The following is an 8,436-nucleotide window of genomic DNA, read 5'->3' as shown; positions in this document are numbered from 1 at the left end:
TTTATTATTATTATGAGGCAACTGGGATTTTGACTGGAACTGAGCTAAATGTGTAGATTAATTTGGGGAGAACTGCCATCATAACAGCATTGAGCCTTCCATGAATCTGGAGTATCTTTCCATTTATTTGGGTTTCCTTTCTTTTCTTTCAAACAATATTTTTTATTTTTCAGTGTACCTTTGCTTAACTTTTGTCCTTCCCTGGCTCAGCTGCTACAGAATTGAAGGGGTAAGATGTGAAAAGGGGTCCTGGCTGGGTGGCGGGCCAGTTGGTTGGAGCATCGTTCCATACACCAAAAGCCATGGGTTCAATCTCCAGTCAGGGACATACCTAGGTTGCAGGTTTGATCCCAAGTTGCAGTACATATGGGAAGTAACCGATTGATGTTTCTCTCTCTCTCTCTCTCTCAAATCAATAAACATATCCTCAGGTGAGGACTTTTTTAAAAAAAAAAACATGTGAGAAGGAGTAAAGAGGGTTGTCACTTTTCTCAGCTAGGGGCAAGACCAAGACCCAGAAATCCCCTGGGATGACCCATGCTGGGTACTGGGCAGTTACAAAGCAGCCTTCATGCTGAAGTGCTAGGCACAGCTGTTAGTGGGTACCTGGCGCTGCGCCACTCTGGGCCACTCACTGACTCCGTTCTTGAATGCTGAGACAGAAAATTGGTCAGGCTCAGTATTCCGGGAAAGAATCTTCTTCTTGGGCCAGTCTTGGAGCAGCAGCCCCAGTGAACCTGAAGTCTGGTCCCCAGCTCTTATCTGCCCTTGGAATTTCTCTTGCCAGGAAGGACAAGGTGACTTCTCCAGGAATGTCATTGGCAGAGAGGACAAGAACCATGCAAATTTATTTCCAAGCCTTCCCTTAATCACATCAGAGTCCTTTGCAAGGAGTCTTGTAGCCTAAGTGGAGTCTGATAATTACAAATTATTTCTAGCAGAAATGCTGACTGTGGGAAGGCAGATTAGAGCAAATTCAATTCATATTAAAGCCATGGTCAGATCATCATGAACCCTTAGGGTACTTATTTTTCCATCAGTTCCTTCTTGGTTCCTCCACCTCCCTTTCTGGCCTAGCTGAGCTGGAGACTAGCCTAATACAAATAACAGCATTAAAATAAAATCATGTAAAAGCTCAGGGGAACACACCTGAGTAATGGAGATGATAATAAGCTTGGACAACTACCCCAGCCCTCTCCTCTTACTCCCTCAAGGCAGATGAAATTTCACAACTGATTTGGGATCCCTTCTAACAGTAAACCGGAGGAAAACTATTGCTTAAGTGGTTTAAGAAAAAAAATTGTAATAATGTACCAGATCGCTATCACTCCACTGATACTCAGTCCCTGCATCTCTGAAGTAATTTCCACTTTCTCAGTTACAACAGGGGGGAGCTGTGAGTGTTGAACAGAACAAAGAGATAAAGCTCTGAGACGTAAACCAGCACAGAGGTGCCTTTTTCATTCGTCCATACATTCATTCATCAAACATCTGAAAGCTGACTGTCCCGGGCTCTGTGCTGGCTGCAGAAGATGGTGAGATGAAGGAGGTGGGGAAAGCTGTCCCTGTCTCCTAGTACATGAGGAGAAGTAGACTTCCTCTCAGCTTGGATTGGAGCAGAGAAGATAGGGAGGGAGTGGTCATCTCTGCTCTTCTTCAAGGGGCTGGGAATTAGAGCTGCTAATTTATCATTTAAAAAGAAAGAAGGAAGGGAAGGGGAGAAGAGGGAGGAAGGTTGTGCTGCCCCTACAGGAGTGCTTTGGAATGGACAACTCAATTGTTCTTAGATATCTGATTCTTTGGTCATAGGGTCTGGCTTGAGGAATGCAGAAGATGATCAAAAAATTATGAAGAAAGTCCTGGCTGTTGTGTGGCTCAGTAGATTGAGTGCCGGCCTGCGAACCAAAGGGCCACCGGTTCGATTCCCAGTTGGGGCACATACCTGGGTTGCAGGCCAGATCCCCAGTGGGGGGCATGTGAGAGAGAACCACACATTGATGTTTCTCTCCCTCTCTTTCTCCTTCCCTTCCCCTCTCTCTAAAAATAAATAAATAAAATCTTTTTAAAAAAATTATGGAGAAAAACCAAGAAGAGTGTGTCTAAACCTAAAAGGTAACGTTTGGTAGAAGCCGCTCCCATAACATGGAACTCCTCCCTGCCTACCTTCCCAAGAGATGGTAAGGATAGGGAATAGGATGGCTGAAGGTCTTGAGTTAGGTAGAGGGGAAGGGGAAGGGTCAAGGTCACAGTTCTCACTGGAGTAGCAGCAGCAGCAGCACTCCACTGTGGGGTACATCACTTGAAAGCAGTGGGGGCTGCTTTACCTTATTACCACAAAAATTCTATGGCTTTTTATTGTTGGACATGGTGGCCATATTTCCATCTCCTCTGGGGCCTGGATGTTTGGTGAGAGTCATCTCTCAAATCTTCTCTCAGTGTGAAACGGATTGCTGCATTTCCAGGGCTTCACTGTCCTCACCAGGTAAAAGCACTCTACCAGTAATGAACATATATCCACTCTTTTTATCAAGAAAAAAAGGAAAATAACTCAGCCAGCTTTAGCTTACCTTTCATTGAACATCAGCCCAGCTTGTTTCTAAGGACAGCCCTGATGCGGAGCACAGAAAGTTGCTGGGGGCCTGGAAGACACTGAGCGAAAGACTGGGGGCACAAAGGGCAATAGGGTGCCCTCCTTACCCCTTCAGAGTATACACCTTTCCAAAATGACACTATCCCTTCCCAAGAAGCTAGAGGATGTGACTACTCGAAATTTAAAACCCCTTTGTTTCTCACGGAACATGAATGACAGCGGTAGCAAGAATAATAACTATGGCATTTTACAGTTTTCAAAGGCCACGCAGATACTCATTCATTTGATTCTTACAACCGCCCTGAAGGACTAGCAGAACAAATGTTGTGTCATTTCCACTGATAATGAAACTACAACTTAAAGAAGGGAAGTGACTTACCCAGTATCATCAGTCGGTGTTGGAGTCAGTGTCTGACATCCAAGCTGGGCAGTCTTTCTGTACCTCCGCACCCAGACATGGGGTGGCTCCTGTGGTGGGGGGAGTCCTGGAGGGAGTAGCTGGTGCAAAATGGGGTAAAGCCTATAGGGCTTTACACGGGTCTGAAAGATTACATTTGAAAAACCCGAAACAAGCTGTGCGTTCCCTCAATTCCATCTTCATAAGCTCCTCTTATACCAGTGCTCCAGCCACCCTGGCCTCCTATGGCCAATATTCTCGAGTACCAACTTACAGCCAGCTGTGCCCACTTCTTCCTTGCTAAGAGAACCCTACTTTTACACTCAGAAGCCTGGTTTTTGTCAGAAATTGGGAGTACTGGTTCTTTAACAAAGTTCGGTAGAAGCTAAACTACTTACCTGCCCAAATTCTAAACCAGTCTGAGTCTAAACCATTCATTCCTCTTGCTACAGACCAGTTGAGGAATGAGTATGGGATGAAATTTTGTGAGATATGAGATACAAAGAGAAATCTGTGTAGACTCAAGGGAAGGGCTTCCTTGTTCTGAAAAGGGAAGGATTGCCTTCTTCCTCTGGACACCGAGAATGAGGAAGTTGTATGGGATTGGAGCTTTAACATCCATCTTGTCATCTTGAAGGAATTCACCCCAAGAGTGTGGCTGAGCAGAAAGAAGGGAATAGTCTGGCCCTAGATGATGTTGATTTGCTCAATTAATCAACCTTAAAACCCTACCCTTTCTGCCCCCAGGCTTCTTTATGTGAGGTAATGGCGCCATTTTGAATTGGGGCAACTTTTCTTTCTTTGCACTGAAAGTGTTCTGAATGATACATCTTCCTGAAACCTGAAACCCTCCAAGCTCGTTCTCATTTCAGGGCTGGTCCACCCATCTGGGACACTTTCCCACCAGATGTTCACATGGTTGTCTCCTTATCATTCAGGCCTCAGCTCAAATGTCACTTTTTCAGAGAGACGTTCTACCAACTACCCAATCTAAGCAAGTTTTCTACTTGCTATGTTTCCATTTCAGCACCTATTAGCATCAGAAATCGCGTTTTTATTTGTTTATTGTCTATTTTCTTCAGTTGAGTATAAGCTTCATGTGAGTAAGAACTGTGCCTGGCTTGCTCACCTCTGTATTCCTAGCATCTGGCACAGAGCCTACCACATAGCAGGTGCTCAGTAAACATTCAATGGATGAATAAATGAATCCCAAAGACAATCTCATCATGCTGTTCCTCAGTCTCCCTCTCCCACATTGCTGTTGGGGAGATGTTTCTGCAGTTGGCTTTTAATCAATTCCTTTTACAAAAATCTAAACCTCAGGACCAGTAAGAAATAAAGAAGGCAGCAGAGAAGAAAAATTTCATAAAATCACAATTATTTTAGGCTTAAATATAAAAGGAGAGAAGCTGATTGCATAACATATGTAGATCTATGCAAATTACCATGCAAGTTAAATAGGGGAGAAGTCTGAAGTAGTAAGAAGTCCAGAGTACCTTGCTGAGTGTGTTTTCCTTCTCACCAGGAAGTGGTGGTCAATTTCCTAGGCTCAGAAAGTGGGGACACTGACATACAGTGAGAAAAAAATCAATTGAGTGTTACACAAGTAAAAAAGAATTTAGTTACTGTTTTTTTTTTCTAAGAGATAGAAATAAAAAAACATTCCATATATCAACTTTAAATAGTAGGAACACGAAGCATAAAACTAGTCAGTTTTATATGATGGCCAAATAAGATTATAGAATAAGAGGGAGAAAGGAAACAGAAAAAAGAAGAGAAAAGGAGAGACTGAGAAAAAACCCTCAAATTACTTATATCCCTCTGATACAAGAACCTTATCGATGTGATAATTCTTTATATTCATAGAAAACAAACAAAAACAAAACCAAAAAAAATTCTACACAAACAACCCTCTGGGTTTAAAAAATACATATACATGTTCAGAGTTTGTTATTAAAATTGTTTAAATTCCTACCCAAACTTTGGGAGAAAGGGTACTCATTCATTTTTTCAACAACTATTTTGGGGGTACACATGTCCTGGGCCTTGAAGTAGGTGCGGGGGAACACCTGAGAATAGGATGTGGGCACAGTAACTGCCTTCCTGGGGCTTGCATTTTATCGGGTTCTCTGTTCTAATTTTCAGAGGAAACACCCTGTACCTACCTTCTCTAGAAAAGAAAAATTATCCATCTCATTTTACAAAGGAAAAGTCCCATGTTTTGGAGCACTGCTTTGTGGGTGGTCCACGTACTGCTGTTAAGGACTTGAGGGCCCAGTCACAATTCCCCACAGCTAAGTGCCCATGGAATTGCCTTTTGGCAAAGACCTCAAGGGGATGCCAACCTTATATGCTGCATTTCCTGGGATACTACTGATTTCAAACATTTTGAGCCAACCCTCAGCTCCTGAGCTATCACTCTGGCCACCATATTACCTCACTTCAGTCACTGCAGTGGTCTCCTGACTGGTCTCCTTGCTGCCAACCTTGCCTTCCTTCTGTCTGTGCACCACACAGCAGCCACAGCCATCCTGTTCAAACCTAAGATAGAACGGCAACTTTGCAATGGCCTCCCGTTCACTCAGAGAGTCCCTACAATGGCCCACAGGCCAGCAGTCCTGTTCCCGCAACCTCCTCACCTTCCCATCACTCAGCTCCAGCTACGTACCACCCACACAGTCACACATTAGTCTTTGCACTCGGCAACCCTCTCCCCAGAGTACTGCCTCCCACAGCCCCCAAATTCACACAGCACCTTTCATGCCTGCACTCAGTTCTCACCTTCTAATGGAGGCCTTCTCAACTACCCCCATTTAAAATGGCAAATCCCTTTGCCCTACACCCTTCCTGCCCTCTTTTCTGGCTTTATTTTTCTCTATAGCTCTTATCACTCTAATTTATTGTGTATTTCACTCATTTGTCTTGTTTATTATCTGTCTCTCCCCCATAGAATAAAAGCTCCCTGAGAGGTAGGATTTTTGTCTGTTTTGTTCATTGTTGTATTCTCAGTGCCTTGAAGAGTGACCGACAAATTAGGTATTTGAAAAATATTTGTTGATAGTCCTTTAATTTAAATTTACTTAGTTTTATGGGAAATGTGACTACGTTCTTCTCATTTTTGTCATTTTACAGAGGACCAGTGAGTACTTCATCAACGGTTCAGCCTCGTCGTCACACTCTTGATTGGGAAGCCCTGGCCCAGAAGCTGTTAAGCCCCTGGAGACAAACCCTGGCCCCGAACCCCGACATCAGTCCCAGAAGGGGGGGGCCCTCTTTGATGCAAGGTTCTCACAGGCTAGGTACCTGAACAGCAAATGTCAGAGCCTCCTCCTAAATGCAGGCAGATTTACTTTGCAGACACTGAGGATGCATTTTAATTTGTTGATGTGAAACCTTAATTGAACTAAACTGCTAGAGGTAGTCTCTGTTCTCTGTTATAGTCTTAATTTAGTTGGCAAAACAAGATATCATCAGAGGAAAATCACAGGCAAAGATGCCGTGCCCAGAGGGTTTGGGGAACACCCTTCTGCATTTGCAGGTGGGTTCGTATGTGATTAGCACAAGCAGGAACCCCATCCACACAACTCAGGATGCCCACTTGGCTTTCCAGGGATACTCAGGGGGTGTCACATGGACTCAGGCACATAGGTCTTCCCAAAGCAGCCAGGCTAACGCTGCTTCCCTCCTGTATTCCATGTTCTATTTTTAGTATTAGAGCAGAGAAGAGATAGAGAAAATCTCACCTAAAGGTATTAAAGTGTGAGAGGTGCCAGCTCTATTGCTCACTTGCTACGGGACCTTTAGCAGGCCACTTCCCCTACCTGGGCTGTGGTTTCTCCATCTGCGCAACAAACAGGTTGGAATCCATGTCCCTAAAGGCTTCAGTAGCTAAGATGCTATGTATGAGTCTCTCAGGCCTGTGTCAGCACCCAGGATGAGACTCCTGACTCTTGTCCACAAGTCCCTGCTGAGTTCCTAGCCATGGCATATGTGCACACCAATGGCCTCACTGTCACTGCCAGGAGGTCAAGCCACAGGCCTTTCACTAATGTAGCCATATCCCTGTGATTGTGTGAGACACACAGAATCTCAGCTACGATTCTGGTTAGGCCCTCAGGAAGGGGTCTTAAATCATAGTCTTGGTGACAGATGCCCTCTCCATTCTGTTCCCAGACCTCTGCCCCCAGCGGCCTTCTACATATGCTACTTGCCCCATCCTGGCAGCTTCTTGCCACTAAGCCCGTCCATATCAGGAGAAGCTCCTGCTGGGCCCTTGCTCCAAGCTCACCCTCAGCTGCAGCTACCCAAACAGGCTAAGGCAAATAACCTGAGGCAGTTGGCAAGAATCAGCCCCATGGACAGTTCAGCTCAGACTCCTGAATTATATCATTCCAGAGACAGTCTCTGCAAGGGAGTTTCCAGGGAAGTGACTCAGGTCTTGGTGATGAAGCACAGCTGTAGAAGGGCTAGGGGCAGCTTCCTTGAGGGTCAGATTCCCAAGCTGGCAAGTCCTCACTCTAGTGACTCATTGGCTGGATTGCCGGTCCCAGTACCTGCATTTAGTCACAGGTTCTTCTCATACTAGGAATCAGGTGCCAGCAGATGCAATGACATGTACAAGGAAGATCACAGCTTTGCAGTAGAAACCACCTGGCTAGTCCCTTCTGCTCACTGAGTCTGTTTCTTCTTCGGATAGGTGGGGATAATAATACCTACCTCAGAGAACTGTTGGGGGAACTAGATGCTATAATGCTTCTACAGTGCCTAGCACTGTGCGTGGTCCAGAGACCGTACTCCCCATACGGTGGCAGGTTATGTGTTATCCCAGTGCTTGGCATCTGGAAGATGCTCAGTAAATGCAGTTGTGATCATCGCCCACCAGAAGACACGCAGAGCTGCAGAGCTCCTTTCAACTCTATGGAGATGGCAGTAAATTGAAGATCACACAGACACATCCCTGAGGCTCCTCTCTTCCTAAATTCTGTCTTGCTCTGCTTCTCTGAAAATTCTGATAGCTGGTTGGTGGCATCATGGCACTTGGGAGATAAACTGTGAGTCTGCCTCCCTCTGCCCTTTGTGGAAGCTGGAGATGGCTTTTTCCCATACCAGGATAGAAGGATTGAGGATGTTTATCTAAAGCCAGCAGGGCTTCTTGCTCAGGAAGGGCCTGGACTTATGAGCAGCCTTCCTTGGGGGTGTGGGGGGGGGGACTTCCTTTGTAGAGACTGGGCTCAGCTTTTGATGAGGTAAGACTCTACTCAGATCGTCAGAAACCTCCCTCAGATTCTTAAGCAAAAATTGAATGCGTTGACTAACAAACTTGGAGAGGATTTGAATCAAAGGGTCAAAGAAAGCTCAAAACCAGGGCCACAGGGACTGGAACCAGGAACTCAACATTCAGTGATATGTTCTCCCATGAGAAAATAAACCTTGCTGATGTGGTAGAGAT

Source organism: Desmodus rotundus, chromosome 10, assembly GCF_022682495.2.
Source record: "Desmodus rotundus isolate HL8 chromosome 10, HLdesRot8A.1, whole genome shotgun sequence".
In the NCBI taxonomy this organism is placed as follows: domain Eukaryota; kingdom Metazoa; phylum Chordata; class Mammalia; order Chiroptera; family Phyllostomidae; genus Desmodus; species Desmodus rotundus.
Note: the sequence above shows the minus strand (reverse complement) of the source record.